Genomic DNA, 16,838 nt, shown 5'->3' on the forward strand with positions numbered 1-16,838 from the left:
CTCACCACAGCTCTAACCAGGCCTCCTGCCTGCCCAAATGGATTCTCACTTCTTGGGATCATGGCACCTTCATCTGTGGCCCTGCTGAATACTAACATGGGCCAAGCATACTGTGGCACTTAATAAATGCTTTCTGCCCAGGGGATGGGGCTGTTGCATAATGGTCCAGTGTGTTTCCTCAGGCTCCCAGGGTGGGCGTTGGGAGTGGGGACGGATGGGTTTCCAGTTTGTTTGTTAGCTGGGTATTCTGCAGTCTGAGGCGTCTTTTTCTTTTTAAGGCCCATTCCTGGTCTCTCCCTAATCCAAGAAGCCTCCCCACCTCCCCAGGTCTGCAGAGATCCTTTCTCCTTTCAGGAGTCCCATTGCCTTTAGAATTGAAGCCACCATCATATCCTGAGCTGTTGGCCTCTGTTTCCTGTGAGTGAGTCTCCTGTCCCTCTGCTGCTGTGTCTTTGTTTTCTGTTGGTCAAGAGCTGAGCTTGAAACTCACAGCCTGGGTGTGAAATCAGCTTCTCCACTTACTCAGTGTGAGCGGGACCTTGGGCAAGCCACCTCCTTCCTGGAGCCTTCTTTTTCGCATCTGTTAAGTGGGGGTAAGAGTAATACTTGTCTCAAAGAGCTGGGAAGATGGGATGAGTTCCTGCTTGTAGAGTACTTAGCCCAATGTCTAGGGCAGAGTAGATAGATACTTGCTGAGTGGTGACTGTTGTCACTTATTATTATTGTTCCCAGGCAGCAGGGCTGAGCTCAGGACCAGGCCTGTCACGGTGCTTAGCATCTGTTGCCTGAGCAAGCAGCTGCCTTTGCAATCCTGCAATTTTGCAGGGGTCATGGGTGGATAGTGGGGACCAGGGTGGGGAGGGCACCAGGAATCCTGCTTTCTGAGGCCAGGCTGAGGCTGCCAGGACGTTCAGCCTGAGTGGTGACTCCTCTTGCCGAGAGATGACCATCTCCAGATGTCTGCAGGTTGGAGGAGCCGGCTGGCCATGTAGGGGCCTGGGGGCAGAGACGGGACTAATGGGAGGAAATTACACAGAGAGATTTCATCTCGGCTTGAGGAAGCACGTCTAGCAGTCAGAGCTGGCCAGCCATGGCCCGCCCGGGCTGCAGCAGAGGCAGTGAGCTCCCTGTCACCAGAGGTGTATGAGCAGAGGCTGGGGGCTCTCTAGGGAGGGAAGCCACGGAGGGGCTGTCGGCCCTCCTGGCCCCTCTGAGGCTGTGAGCAGTCCCTTCTACTTCCTGTGTGGCTCTGCCCATTGCTTGGCCTGGTTGAGCCTACTGCAGGCATCTGACCAGCTGCAGGCTCTGAGGTGAGTGTGAGGGCAAAGGTTTGGACACCTCTGGCTCCAAAGTGGGGCTGGAGGCTGGAGCAGGGGTGGTGTCTGTAAGAGTCTGATCTCGAGGGGGCCTCATACCAACAACATCACCTTCTTTTTGGAGAGGCAGCCTAATGGAGTGGCTGGTAGCCTTAGGCCTTCTGGGGCCAGGGAGGACAGGGACCAGAGGGAGAGATTATTCTTAAGCCAGCCACCCCTCATGGGCTTCAACTTTTTCTAAAACCAGGAACTGGAAGGAGAAAAATGGGAAGAAATAGGAGAGAAGAGAGCCTGGGTTTCCATTTTGCTCCCGCCACTTGGTAGCTCTGTGGCTTTGGCAGGTCACTTACCCTTTTTGGGTTCGTAAGTCACTTACCCTCTTTGTCATTTACCCTCTTCGGTATCATCTGTAAGATAGGATGACGGGCCAGGTGCAGTGGCTCACGCCTGTAATCCCAGCACTTTGGGAGGCCGAGGCGGGTGGATCACGAGGTCGGGAGTTTGAGACCAGCCTGGCCAACATGGTGAAACTCCATCTCTACTAAAAATACAAAAATTAGCTGGGCGTGGAGGCGCGCGCCTGTAATCCCCAGATACTCGGGAGACTGAGGCAGGAGAATCGCTTGAACCCAGGAGGGGGAAGTTGCAGTGAGCCAAGATCGCGCCACTGTACTCCAGCCTGGGCGACAGGATGAGACTCCGTTTCAAAAAAAAAGATAGGATGACAACACTGCCTGTCTCACTGGATTCTTGTAAGGATTAAACTGGTTATTGTTTTTAATGTACTTGGAAGAGGTTGTGGTCCTGTGTTTGTTAAATGTATACAAATTAACTGCCCAGCTCACCCATGCCTAGTATTATGCAAGGGGCTTCACATCAATTACCTTGTTTGGTCTTCACCACAGCCACATGAGCTTGGAATGACTATTATTAGGGAAAGTGGACCCAAGAAGGTCAAGTTCCTTGCCTGAGGTCACACAGCTAGTAAAAGGCAGAGCAAAGGTTGAAACTCAGGATGGTCTGTCTCCAGGTCCGGGGCTCTTCACCACTCAGCCCTGCCTATTCCAGGGCTGGCAGCCTCTCTACGGAGGTGAAGCGTCTACTGGATCACTTTTGACCAACAACACATCAGCTGGTAGAGGGAGGAGGGGTGGGCCAAGAAGGGCCCCTTCCCCCTCAGGCCGGAGAGATTCCTCTGACTAATTTGCTGGGTGACTTCGATGGCAAACTGCAGCCCTGTTCCCTCCAGCTGAGTAAGCTCCATCTTGGGGTCCTAGAAAGAGGGGGTTTCTGGTGTGGGCAGCTCCCAAAGTCAGATCAGGGGTTGGCTGTGTTTGCCTGGGCAGGGGCACTGCCAAGGGAGCAGGGCCACCCCAGATGGCCTCCAGGAGCAAGGCACAGGAGCTGGGAGACCCAGCTCCCCATGCAGGTCCCTGGGTGTGGGTGGTGGCTGCAGCCTAGGGTGTTTTGCTCACTCTCATTTTCTGTTTTCTCCCAACAGGACTCCTCAGTCTTGCTCATGACTGGGTCCCCTGGGCAGAGACAGGGCCTGGCAGAGAGCAGATGTCCAGTAAATACCTCTTGGCCATAAGAATGACTGGGAACACTCATGCAGTGAGAACACCTTCCTGTGTGTTATCTCATCTCATCCTCACAGCAGCCCAGAGAGGTAGGTCTTTTAACCCCATTTTACAGACGTGGAAACTGCGGCTCAGAGAGCGGAAGTGACTCGCCCAGGTCATACAACTCAAACTTTTGGGCTCCAAAGTTTTGGGGCTCCAAACTGACTCTAGTTCTGCAGCCTACAGAGAGCTCACCCTGTTCCTTTTGTGAGGATAGTGGGGGGCAGCAGGAACCCCAAGTTATTGGAGGCCTCCCCGGTCTCCTTTAACACAGAGGAGCTCCTGGGAGATCAATGGGGATGGTGTTATCAGCCAGCAGGGGGAAAGAGCCGGGGGCTGCAGAGCTTCTGGTGGAGGTGGGGCATCTCAGGGTTGCTGATGGTCATCCATTCACGGAGTTCTTTCCCAGCCTCTGCTGGGTGCCAGGGCTAGACAGGGCCACGCTCTCAGGAGCTCTCAGGAGGTAGGCTAGATGGGTCCAAGTCACTGTCCCAAGGCAGGGGCATCAGAGTGCTGCCTCACTTGCAGGGAATAGCATGCTGTTTACGGGAGACAGTATCAAGGAACCGCTTGGGACCCCTGCCCCCATGCCTACAGCCTTCAGGGCTGTCTGGGATTGGGCGTGGCAGGGCAGCTCCTCTGAGTGCATCCGTTGTGAGTGGTGAAAGTATATCCCCTCGCTTTGGGGTCACTGGTGGGCCCCTGTGGTTTTCCTTGTCAGCTTTGCTGTTTTTAGTCTTTGTTCACTGCTCTGTTATTACCGACATCTTAAAGGGTTTCCCCATCGTGGTCAAATTGGTCTTTTGTTTTTAGAATTTTAGAATTTCTCTCCTTTTCTCCTCCTGGCCCATGGTTTTGGAAAAAGCTGAAGCAGGAGGTAGGTGGGGGAGGGAGGTTAAAAGCAACCCCACCCTGCATCCCTTGCCTCCTTCTCCCTACCCCCAGCAGGCCTGAGGGGCCCCCAGGGTGGACCTAGCTCAGAGGGCAGCATCTCGGGGAGAGGGCACCCTTATAAACTGGAGATTCTTGTTCCTGTTCTATGCGAAGCTTTGGTGCCTCTCGCCCTGCACGTACAGGACCCTTTGTGCGGTGATCCAGCCATTCTCCCTCCCTCTGGGATTCTCACCCGCTCAGGGACGCCCACCCACTGTGGGCAGCCACCAGCACCCCTGCACCCGCTGACTGTGAGCAAGTCACCTCCCTTCTTGGGGCTTGTAGTGGCCTGGGAAAATGGGTACATGGCAGAGACAGATGAGGGATGAGGGGAAGGGCTTTCATGGGGCCTCTCTGCTCATTCCTGATTCATTGTGGGACTGGTTCTGTGGCCAAAAACTCCCCTTTTGAAATTCACAGCCCCTTGGTTGGGGCGGGGGTTTCCTCAGTTGCAGCAGACTGGGCCCTAGTGACAGAACTTGCCCATCATGGTGGATTTCGGGACCCAGGCCAGGGCTCAGGGTGGGCTGGGTGGGTCCCTCCAATCTGCCCCTGGGGCTGGTGCCTGGCATCTGGTTCTGAGAAGGTGGGAACTGAGGAGCTGAGGAAGCCCCAGGTCCTCAGAGATGAGCCTGCCTTTTCTACTCCCACCTAGGAGCCGAGCAGCGCTCCTAGTGCCCCTTGCTGAGCCCTGCTCTTAGGGCCTCAAATTGGGGAGGCACAGAAGTCCCAAGGCTTTTTGGCCCCGCTCCTTCTGCTACAAGATAGCTCAGCTGAGCTGAGCTATCAGTGTGGTGTTCTGGCCTGTGCCTAAGCTACTCACGCTTGTGTGGCAGTGCTGGTAAACATTTCGTTTTATGTTTGAGGATGAGATTTAAATCTGCAAGGGGGAAGCACTTAAAAACAACCCTTTGGCTGCTGGGACTCATACCTGAGACAGGCTCACAGTGTGTCTGCATTTCCAAGCGTGAGAAATGCTGTCTGGGCCTTTCCTATGCGCCCACAGAAAGTCTCGAAGTACTCAGGGCACCAGCTTGAAGGCTGGCGGAGAGCTAAACTATGAGGCCCTTGCAGAGGGGAGTCGATCTCTGCCATGGGAGGTGCCAGAGCACCCAGAGAAACAACAGTGTCAGTTGGTGTGAAGTTAAAGAATGACACCAGCTTGGCACAGTGGCTCATGCTTGTAATACCAGCACTTTGGGAGGCCGAGGTGGGAAGATCACTTTGAGCCCAGAAGTTTGAGACCAGCCTGGGCAACATGACAAAACCCCATCTCTACAAAAAATACAAAGGTTAGCCAGGCGTGATGGTACATGCCTGTAGTCCCAGCTACTCAGGAGGCTGAGGTGGGAGGATGGCTTGAGCCTGGGAGGTGGAGGCTACAGTTAGCTGAGATTGCACCACTGCACTCCAGCCTGGGTGACAGAGCCAGACCCTGTCTCAAATAAATAAATAAATAAATAAATAAATAAATAAATAAATAAAAGAATGACACCGTCTGGACAGGGCGTGGGGTCATGATGTGCCCCAAATAGCAGAGACTCTGAGCTGAGCCGGCCCTCAGAGGGGAGGGAGGACAGTGAGGGCTCCTGTGGGAGGGGCAGAGGCCTTGGGAGCAGAGGCCGAGGTTTGGTCCTCCCTGTCCCGCTTTCTCTGGGACCAGGCTTGAACACCAAAGAAAGAGACTCTAACAACTCCCTGAGAACTCAGGGAGACTCAAGAGAACACTAGGACCTCCCGACATGCACCAAGGGGAAACTGAGGCCCAGAGGCAGGGACCCTCCTCTGCCCCATAGCCCAAACTCAGGAAATCCTGAAGCATGCAGCTAAGTAAAACAAACCAGAAAACCCAGAGCACCCATGTCATGAATTGACCATGAGTTGCTTTTGTAATTAAAAAAAATTATTTAATGTTTTTATTTTATTTTTTTTTTTTGAGACAGAGTTTCACTTTTGTTGCCCAAGCTAGAGTGCAACAGCGTGATCTCGGCTCACCACAACCTCCGCCTCCCGGGTTTAAGCGATTCTCCTGCCTCAGCCTCCTGAGTAGCTGGGATTACAGGTGTGCGCCACCATGCCTGGCTAATTTTGTATTTTTAGTAGAGACGGGGTTTCTCCATATTGATCAGGCTGGTCTCGAACTCCCGACCTCAGGTGATCCGCCCGCCTCGGCCTCCCAAAGTGCTGGGATTACAGGCTTGAGCCACCGCGCCAGGCCTAATAATATTTTTAAAATGCAGGTGGAAATAAAAGCTTTGGGGTGGGGGGTGGGGGGTGGGCTGGGGAATCTGCTCCATTCACACCACCAGTGTGGCGCGTTCCTCAGCCTCCTCCCCTCTCAGCCCAGGCGAGGCCCGGAGTCCCCCGAGGGGCGGGGGCTGCTCACAGACCCCCCCTGGTGGCTGGATTTGGAAGGGGCCGTGCCTCTCAACTGCAGGAGTGGGAAGTAACCAGGGTGATGTTTGGACCCCGGGACCCTCAAAAGGAAACCGCTCCCCTGTGCCTCCCGTCACAGCTGCTGCCACTGAATAGTGGAGGATGGGCAAGCGGTCTCGTTCCAGTCACCAGGGAGCTGCGACAGCGTTCTCGCCTGGACTCCAAAACTGGCCTAGTGGCCAGCATGTTGGTTCCCATGACTCCTAGAAGGGTGTCTCTTGGAATGAAGTCGCTAACATGGGGCCTAATGGGAGGGCTAGGCTGCATCTGAGCCCTGGCAGCTGCTCAGCAGTTCTGAAACTCCTGCTGGAGCCCCACGTCAGTGTTGGTGACAGCTGTGACACACAGCTGACGAGGACCCCAGTGAGGGATGGCACAAGGTGTCCCTGAGAGTGACCCAGCGGTCAGGAGTCCCGACCCTACCCTGACTCAGCTACTCAGGCTGGTGGGATAATAGCAATAACAATGGTGACAGGAACAACGTTAACTCACATTTACGGATTACCTCCTGTGCCGACACTGGTGAAGCTCACAACAGCTCACAGGCCAGGACTTTTTTTTTTTTTTGAGACAGAGTCTCGCTCGGTCACCCGGGCTGGAGTGCGGTGGTGGATCTCGGCTCACTGCAACCTCAGCCTCCTGAGTAGCTGGGACCACAGGCATGCACCACCACGCCCGGCTAATTTTTTTGTATTTTTAATAGACATGGGGTTTCACCATGTTGGCCAGGCTGGTCTCAAACTACTGACCTTGGGTGATCTGCCTGCCTCAGCCTCCCAAAGTGCTGGGATTATAGGCGCGAGCCACCGCGCCTGGCCAGTCCTGTGTTTCTTAATTAACAGCATCATCTTCTAGGTGAGAGAATTAGGGGCTCGGAGAAAGGAAGTGCCCAAGGTCAGGCCCCTGGAAACTGAGAGGAGCAGGATTTGAAGCCATGCTGGTCCCTTGAGGGTGGCAGAAAATCCAGACATGTGTCAGGAGCTGAAGGTGGCCTTTGTCAAGGACTTCAGGGCATCCTGCCATCACAGAGAATGTCTGGTTTCTGTTGGGATTACTCCCTGCAAGCAAGAGAAATCAGCTCTGGTGGTCTTGCAGAATAGTTTGCTGCATGTGTATGGGTAGCTCAGAGAGAGTGGATCAGAAGGAGGAAGCCAGGCCAAGAAAAATATGAGCATAGAGCCCTGGGGCCTGCAAGGCAGCAACTGCTCCCGGGTCCAGTTCCAGCTCTGCCCCTGGGATGAATCCACTTCTGCCTCTTTCTCTGCTTAGATGTAATTTCTGAGCCCAAGAACCCAGAGAGAAAGTCAAGGGGCCTGGATGAAGTGACATGGCCGCTGCCCATCCTGGATGGGAGGCACAGCACTTTCTTGGAGGGTTCTAGAGTGCTGGGCCATGGCCAGGGCTTTTTAAAGGAGTGAAACAGAGAGGGAGCTGGAGGGGATTCCCCGACGGAGTCTCAGCCGGCTCTGGTTTATCACACTGTAATTCTGCTTCTGGTCCTTGGTGTGAGTCACATGTGAAAGTACCTTGTTTTGCTAGGCCTGTGTCTGCTGCTGCCACCTCCTTCACAGGAGCTGCTACCTTTAGGCAGGAGGCCACAGGCTGGGTCCCAGGCTGCAGGGAGCCCAGATCTAGATCGCAGGCAGGACCCCGTCTGTGACAGGGTGCCGCAGCTGTGGGAATAAAGTATTAGAGACCGTAATCTTGGGGCTAAGCACTGGGGGAATTTTCCATTCTTTACATTGTATGGAAATCAAATGTGAATGTATGTAAATGAGGGGGATACTCTCAAAGCTTAATGGCTGGGTAAGATTAGAAAGGAAGGTAGTTCTGGCTGGTTTATGCCTCCTCTGCCCTAAAAATATTTAACCCCAGCTTGCTTTCAGGGAGAGCTCTGACTGCCTCGTCCTCCTGGAGACCAGCCCAGGCCACTGCTAGGGTCTATACTCCTGGCACTTAGTACTCCCTGAGGGGCCTCCACTCCTTGTGAGAAGGAGGTGGGGCATCAAAGCTAGATTAACAAATAAAAAGCATCCTGCTGCTTCTGTTTTCTCTGCCTGTGCCTATGCACAGGGCCAGCCACATAAGGCTGGGCTCACAGGGCATGTTTGGATTGACCCCATATCAGCCAAGGGGCCAGGCTGTACCAGCGAGGCCTGGGGAATGTGGGATGGACCCCTTCCCACTCTGTCTCAACCCTGGGCCTGGACAATAGATTCTGGGGAGATAAAGAAGGTAGTTGGGGCCAGGCGTGATGGCTCACACCCATAATCCCAGCACTTTGGGCGGCCGAGACTGGAGGATCACTTGAGCCCAGGAGTTTGAGACCAGCCTGGGCAACTTAGGGAGACCCTGTCTCTACAAAAAATAAAAACAAAATTAGCTGGGGATGATGGCATGCGCCTATAGTCCAGCTACTTGGGAGGCTGAGCTGGGAGGATTGCTTAAGACAAAGAGGTCAAGGCTGCTGCGTGTTGTGATTGCACCACTGCCCTCTAGCCTGGGTGACAGAGCAAGATCCTGTCTCAAAAAGTAAAAGTTAAAAAAAGAAGGTGGTTGAGAAAGGTGAGAAAGGCTGCCTCCAGGAGGCCGTGCAGCATGTTCATTATGACTCCCCATACGTGATGCTCTGACCCTCTGCAGCTGTGCCAGACTGTGCCAGGCTGGTCAGATAAGGAGCATGAGCCAGAGGAGGAAGTGGAAAGGAAGGGTGTGAGAGGGACCCCATGGGCTCCAGCCTCCTCTAGCATCCCCAGATGGCACCTTTAGGGCCCTGAGAAGCAGAGGGGTTTTCTGGGAATGAAAAAGGCTGGTCCCATTGAAGGGCAGTTCTGCAGTGACAGAGGGTAAGCCGGAGCCACCCTCCCCAAGCCAGACCCAACCAGATGCTGGCTTATTTTGACGGCCCAAATCACAGTCCACCCAAAGCCCTACTTCTAAGTGGCTGTGCTCGACCTGAAGCACACAGGCTGTGAGCTGGTAAGTTTCAATGAGTTCTGCCTTTCCTGCCTGTCCACCTCTCTGCCCACCTTCCTTCTCTCCTACAGTGTCTCTCTATGAGTCTCTGTTTCTCCTCTGTGTCAGAATTTTACCCAGTATTTGTGTAGCCCCAGCGGTGCCTGGTCTGCCTTCTCATTGCTCCTTCAGGATCAGAGCCTGGAGTCCAGCCTGGCTTGCCCTCTGCTCCTGAACAGGTTGGGCCTTCAAAATTACAGGCCTTCAAACATGACTTTGGATCTGGTGCAGCTGAGCTGGTTTGTTTTCCTACCCATTGTGGACTAGAACTTGGACCTTTTGCACTTTGCTCCCTCCCCAAGTGACTCGGCCCTCTGGGAGGGCCCCTCAGGGTAAGAGTAGGAGCTGGGCGTGGCTTTAGTCCCCTCACTTGTGCAGGCTGCAGACAGCCCCAAGGAAAAGATCAGGCCCAGCTCATGCAGAAGGCCTCAGAGGCCTGGGGCCAAGGGTCTTCATGTTATAAAGATGGAGCTGGTGGTCAGGGCCACCAGGACACCACCACCTGTCCAGGAGTTTGAGAGGAGAGCATTGTCAGAGGTTAGCAGAGGACTGGTTCGGAAAGAAAGGAATCCTTGGCCAGGCGTGGTGGCTCACGCCTGTAATCCCAACACTTTGGGAGGCTGAGGCAGGCGGATCACCCGAAGTCAGGAGTTTGAGACCAGCCTGGCCAATATGGTGAAACCCTGTCTCTACCAAAAATACAAAAATTAGCCAGTAATGGTGTTGGGTGCCTGTAATCCCAGCATGGTGGTGGGCACCTGTAATCCCAGCTATTTGGGAGGCTGAGGCAGGAGAATTGCTTGAACCTGAGAGGGAATGGAGGTTGCAATGAGCTGAGATCGTGCCACTGCACTGCAGCCTGGGTGACAGAGCAAGACTCTGTCTCAAAATAATAATAATAATAATTAGAAGAAGAAGAAGCAGGGCGTGGTGGCTCACACCTGTAATCCCAGCACTTTGAGAGGCCGAGGCCAGTGGATCACCTGCGGTCAGGAGTTTGAGACCAGCCTAGGCAAAATGGTCAAACCCCGTTCTCTATTAAAAATACAAAAATTAGCCAGGCGTGCTGGCAGGCGCCTGTAATCTCAGCTACTCGGGAAGTTGAGGCTGGAGAATCGCTTGAACCTGGGAGGCAGAGGTTGCAGTGAGCCGAGATCTTGCCATTGCACTCCAGCTAGGCAACTAGAGCGAAACTCCATCTCAAAAAAAAAAAAAAAGAAAGAAAGAAAAAGAAAAAGAAAGGAATCCTTGTGTTGGCAAGACTTGTCCTGTGAGAGTCCCAGTGGAAAAAGCTTCAGAACCTTGAGCTGCAGTTGCAGGCAAAATTAGACGTCTGGCTCCTTCTGTCTGTGGGCCTCATTTTGAGAAAACACACACTCTCCTATTCTCCCCACCACGTCCAGAGGAGCATTTCCACCACCTTCACCAGCGGCCCCTCCGCCGTGGGTGTGGGATGCAGGACCAAGCACCTTCCAGCCATTGAAATGACCTCTACAGGGTGAACTGAGGTGGCCGAGGGATTCCGGGAAGAGGCTCCCCTATGCCTGTGCTCATCTGTGATCAGGAAACATACTCTCACCATTTCAACCACCAAAGGCTTTTTGAAAGAGTTTTGTGTTGTGGCTGTTCTGGATGAAGTTCTTGATGATCTAATTTTAAAAACCGTTTTTTCCCTGGACCCTCTGTGAGTTGCCATAGAGATAAGTTAGAGGCAAAAAGAGCTAATGAGCTTGGTTGGGTCTTTTGTGTTCCTGAATGTTTTCCATTCTGAGTCCTTAACATGTAATTAGACAGATTATTTAGTGAGGACTTTTTCTTTTATTGTAAATTAATTTCAAAACCAAGTTCTGAGGTTAAATAATGATTGTATTTGTTAATCAATCCAACCTGGGTTTCCTTCCAAAAGAAAACAGGATGCCATTATCAAAATATTGCAAACAGGATGTTTGAGACTGTGGGGTTCATTAATTGCAGTGATGTGAAGGGTCCTGACAGCACTAATGCTGATATCTTTTTATGAGACAGGCGTGTACTTTGAGAGAGGCAACACTGGAGACGCTGGTAGGGATGTGCGCCGGGACCACTAGTCTCTAGCAATGGGCTAAGTCCCAGGAAATCCACAGCTTCCCCAGAGGGGGCTGCAAGCCCCTTAGCTAGGCCTTAGTTTGCCTGCTGGAGAGCCCATAACTGTCTGTCTAAAGATGGGGCTGGTACGGTGGCGTATGCCTGTAATTCCAGCACTTTAGGATGTGGAGGCAGGCAGATTGAACTCAGGAGGTCAAAACCAGCCTGGGCAATATGAAAAATCCTCTCTCTACATAAAATACAAAAATTAGCCAGGTGTGGTGGCACACACCTGTAATCCCAGCTACTTGGGAGGCTGAGGTGGGAGGATCACTTGAGCCCAGGAGGTGAAGGTTGATCATGCCACTGCACTCCAGCCTGGGTGACAGAGTGAGACCCTGTCTCAAAATAAAAATAAAGAAGAAGAAGAGAAAAGAAAAGAAAATATAGATAAGCATAGAAAGGAGGAAGGCAGGGGTGTGGGAGCAGATCACCCTTAGTTGGCTAGATAAAGGAGAGATCGTATGGCCCACAGCCCCCTTCCCCAAGACTGGGATTGGATAATGCCGAGAGCCCTGGCAGAGACAGCTCCTAGAAGCTGCCCCAAATCCTGCAGCCGGGGCTGCTCAGTCAAGCTGTGGGCCTGGTCCCTGGCTGGGGGCAGAGGCAATCTCTTAGATGCCTTGTCACCTGGCATGGAGGGTGAGGGCACTCTGGGACTGGGACTCCACAAAGCAGCACTGGAGAGAGGAGCGCAACCCCTCACTTCCCTCTTCCAGGACTCACTGCCCTCGGCAGTGTCAGTGGGGCCTGGGGAGGGCTGAGGAGGAAGCCCCTAGGAGGGAACCGAGGCGGGGGAGTCAGGGGCTGCCCCGCACAATCCCGGGCCCTGGGGAAAGGAAACACACGCTTCCTTGCAGTTTCAGTGAAACTCCTCTGACACACGGCGTAGAGTCTGACTCGGTGGCTGGCACCCGTGGCTGATCGGTCTCAAGGGAGCTTGGTTCTCAGATTCTGAAGCCAAGAGTGGGAGGGTGAAGCTGGTTTGGCTCTTTCCTAGAATTTTTCTATGGCTCTGGGCTTGTCTCCCAGCCTCTCTAGAAGCTAGACGAGCACCATTCTTCCAGAACTTTCTGCAGTGACGGAAATGTTCTCTGTGTTGTCCAGTACAGTAGCCACTAGCCACATGTTGCCACTGAGCGTTTACAGTGGGGCTGGTGTGACCGAGGAACTGCACTTTACATTTGATTTAGTTGCAATGAATTTAAATGTAAATAGCCACGTGTGGCTGGTGGCTGCTAAACTGGGCAGTGCAGTCCTACAGTGCTGTGCCTCAGCTCGCCTCTCCTAGCTCACTAGGATCACTGGGCAGTGGGAGGGGATGGCAGCATTAGGTATAGAGGAAGGCCACCCAAGGATTCCAATAAACCCCAGTCTTGTGATAGTCTGTGAGAAAAAGTTAGATTACATCTGGCAAATAGTCCACTCTGTCTTCCTCTTGGATTTATTTATTTATTTGTTTACTGAGACAGAGTCTCACTCTGCTGCCTACGCTGGGGTGCAGTGATGCAATCATAGCTCACTGCAGGCTCAATCTCCTGGGCTCAAGCAATCAGCCCACCTCAGCCTCCTGAGTAGCAGGGACTATAGGCACCTGCCACCACACCCGGCTAATTTTAAAATTTTTTTGTAGAGATGGGGTCTCCCTGTAGTGCCCAGGCTGGTCTCGAACTCCTGGCGTCAGATGAGCCTCCTGCCTCAGCCTCCCAAACTGCTGGGATTATGGGTGTGTGTTATTGTGCCCAGCCTCCTCTTGGATTTTTGAGATGTATATTTGCATGTTAAATAAAGGCACTGAGATATTCTGCTCAGAAAACAACCGTTTTATTTAATCTCAAATTTTCCAAATGTATTTGACCACACCACCTTTTTAACATGGCACATCTATTGGCATTTTGTGGAGTTCCCCTTGGGAAATGCTAGAAAAGGAAACTGGACATGTGGAGGAACTGATGCTCCCAAATGGGGTGACTCCTGGGTTCTGCAGCATGTACGTGGGAAACTCAGAGCTCTTGGTTAAATTGAAGACATTTCCTTGGGTTTCCCCAGGCCTTTGCAGTCTGGGCAGGAGCCCAGCAGTGGCCCTGGCAGCCCCATCACTGTGTACTCTGCCCTGGACATGGCAGCTGTGGGGCCCAGGGCAGCTCCTCCCTACTCTGCAGGCTGCCCGTTGGCACTAGGGCCTCTCACTGGGGAGCACAAAGGCAGCTGCCCCATTTCATGTCTTTTTTTTTTTTTTTTTTTTGAGATAGAGTCTCACTCTTCGCCCAGGCTGGAGCGCAGTGGCATGACCTCAGCTTACCGCAAGCTCCGCCTCCCGGGTTCACGCCATTCTCCTGCCTCAGCCTCCCGACTAGCTGGGACTACAGGCGTCTGCCACCACGCTCGGCTAATTTTCTGTATTTTTAGGGGAGACGGGGTTTTATCGTGTTAGCCAGGATGGTCTCGATCTCCTGACCTCGTGATCTGCCCGCCTCGGCCTCCCAAAATGCTGAGATTACAGGCGTGAGCCACCGTGCCCAGCCTTTTCATGTCTTTTCATTCTGTTGCCCCTCTAACACACCAGAGTTCGATATGGAAGAAACTCTGTCGTTGTTCCGGTACCTGGGCTGGACCCTGATGGGAAGACAGACAAGGCAGGGCAGATATCCATCAGGCACTCTCTCTGACTGCCCAGGTATGCATTGTGGAGGCCAGGGCCCAGAGCTGCTTGGAACGCGAATGACCTGCACCTGCAGGAAGGATCCAAGCGCTCCGGCTGGAATAGCTTCGTGCTTGGTTGGATGAGGCAGTGCTCAAGCCTGTTGACTTTGCATTAAGCCAAGAAGCAGGGCACCTGCCTTCCACCCCTCCCCCACCCCCCCACCCCCCCACCCCCCCACCCCTCACTCACTGGCCTCATGGAGTCCAGGATCACACAGTTCTGGTCTCTGGGGTATTTCAGTGGGGTTGATGCTACAGATTGCAGGAAAGTAACAATTACTCTCAGATGAGGCAGACGGGAGACTCACAGCTGGGGGACATTCAAAGGTATCTCACAGTGCTTCCCAGAATAGGGAAAGGCCCACAAGAGAGGGGCTGCCTTGGCCACTTTCTCTCCCTCTCTGGGGAGTATCAGCTCAGCAGCCTGTTTCTTCCTGGGCTCAGTCCTCTGGGCAGCAGAGAGTGGTACCCTCGCCTCCACTCCCCCTAGAACTCTGTGGGTGCAGGTGGAGCCATGTATGCTCAGGGCTGACCCAGGAGGCCCATTCTGTACCCAGCCCACTGCTTTGAGCCTGATCGAAGAACCTGGACGGAAGATCTGGAATACTTCTCTCTGCCGGCTCACGCTCTTGACACCAGTGCTCATCTGAAGTCACATCTGGGAAGCCTGGTAAGACTCTGTGGAAAGACATCACCAACCAGCCAGGAAATTACAGGTCTGTTGGGCTTGGCCAGAGATGGGATTCTCTGCTTTGCATCATGAGGGGACAGCCTGCCCTGGCCTGGAGTGCATGGCCTGGTCTGTTTTCCTGTAGACATGCTATAAACATATGCATGGCTACCGTGTTGCACAGCTCTGGGACACCGCTCTAAAGGAACACAACCTGGGCCATTCTGGACACACACACACACACGCTATTATGCGTGTGTGTCAATCTTGCCACTGTGCACACCTTCCTCACCATACCTCATACTCCCAGTACGTCAGTATATAACTGCACTCAAAAGCCAGGCAGTGCTATTACCCCTTCTAGGAAGCCAAGGGCTTCCCCCAGGGCATTTGAAATGAGGTTCTCTTTACATCTAACCTTTCAGGACCCATATCCAGTTCTATCAATTGAAATGCACCTGTGCTCAGATGACTCACAAGTACATGCAGGCTTGCCAAGGGCCAGAAAGCTGCTGTTTCCAACTGCAGCAGATTGCTTGCTAGTAGATTTATGACTCAGGGTCATGAATCCATAAGTCACCTTTATCCCCATGGAAGGATGATTGTGCATTAGCTTGAAAGAGGCCTTTGCTGCAGGTGTCTTTGGCAAAACTTGGTCAAAGCTGTGAACCACCAGACAAGGAAATTCTAGCAGCTCCGCTGGTCCCTGAGAAGTGGCAAGGGTTGCAATGGAGAGGGAAGACTTGCGTGCAAATCTATAGTAACCTACGCCCTAGCATTTACTGAACTGTGTGTCAATCCTATAAGTATAGTACCTTTGTTCCTTCTGTGTGGGGGATCGCTGGGGTTTTGGGGTAATCTGACACCAGTGATTCCAGAATCAGTGTCAGAGGTCACCCAAGGAAACCAACAAATCTTTTTTTTTTTTGAGACGGAATCTTGCACTGTTGTCTGGGCTGGAGTGCAGTGGCACGATCTCAGCTCACTGCAACCTCTGTCTCCCAGGTTCACGTGATTCTCCTGCCTCAGCCTCCGGAGTAGCTGGGATTACAGGCGCCCACCACCACGCCTGGCTAATTTACTGGATCCAGAAATGTCAAGACACTACCCCAGGATTCAACAGCACATGAGGGACAAAGCCAGGACCCCACCCTTATTCTTTCAAGGCTGGCCTGTGCCCTGGAGCTCTTCCACACACCTCCCCCTCCAAAACAGGGAGAAGCCCAAGACAGTGACTCAGAGCCCCCTTGGCAGTTTTGCTGATAATTTTTTTGTTTTGAAGGGAGATGTTCTGCCTCTATTAAAGTCTTTAGGAAATTATAGTGATTTTGACTTTTTCAGACATGTTTGAATTACTCACAGTCTGGAATTCCCAGGCAGGGGGTGAGATTTAGAGAGGCCTTAGAATACAGAAGTTAGGGGCACAGGATTTGGGATTAGAGGGATCTGAGTTCAGATCCCCACTCTACCACTTAGTAACTATGTGAGTTAATCACAATGAGCCTTGGTTCCTCATCTGGTTTTGATAACAAACACCAGGACTTAGTTCAAGGGCTGCTGGCGGACTGAATGAAGCAACGAGCGGAGAGTGGCGCAAAGGAGACCTGAGTACACGGGCACTGGGGTTATTCCCTGGACACCTACTGAAGCAGGAAGGCCAGGATCTGACTTACCAAGCACACGCCCAGCCTGCATGAAGGCTCGAGTGCGGCCTGCATGGGCTTATTCGTCAGGATCTGGATTGCATGGTTTCAGATCTGGCTCTGTCACTAATCTGGGGCCAAAGAACGTCCCCTCTCTGAGGCTCTGTTTCCCTCTAGGAAAAATGTGGACAATGACAACTCAGTTCTGTTGTCAGGACCCACGTGGTCAGTGCTTAGAACGGTGCCTGGTACACAGTCTGTTTATAGATGATCCTTTTATCACTGTCTCTGTTTTTTCTGCTTGTACCTGTGTTTCCAGCAAGGCAGCAAGAGCTCATGTGTCTGCAGACCTTGTGGGAGAGTTTCCATACTTCTA

General features: G+C 52.8%; 1 long non-coding RNA gene across 1 annotated transcript; it reads left to right on the forward strand.

Annotated features, from left to right (window-relative positions):
- The first annotated feature begins 2,234 nt into the window (after nucleotides 1-2,234).
- Nucleotides 2,235-16,536, forward strand: LOC129457840 (uncharacterized). The gene is made up of 5 exons (XR_008649402.2): nucleotides 2,235-2,569; nucleotides 2,818-2,985; nucleotides 14,013-14,123; nucleotides 14,707-14,819; nucleotides 15,825-16,536. It is a non-coding gene; the product is annotated as an uncharacterized lncRNA (long non-coding RNA).
- Nucleotides 16,537-16,838: the final 302 nt, after the last annotated feature.

Source organism: Symphalangus syndactylus, chromosome 11 (genome assembly GCF_028878055.3).
Source record: "Symphalangus syndactylus isolate Jambi chromosome 11, NHGRI_mSymSyn1-v2.1_pri, whole genome shotgun sequence".
Taxonomy (NCBI): domain Eukaryota; kingdom Metazoa; phylum Chordata; class Mammalia; order Primates; family Hylobatidae; genus Symphalangus; species Symphalangus syndactylus.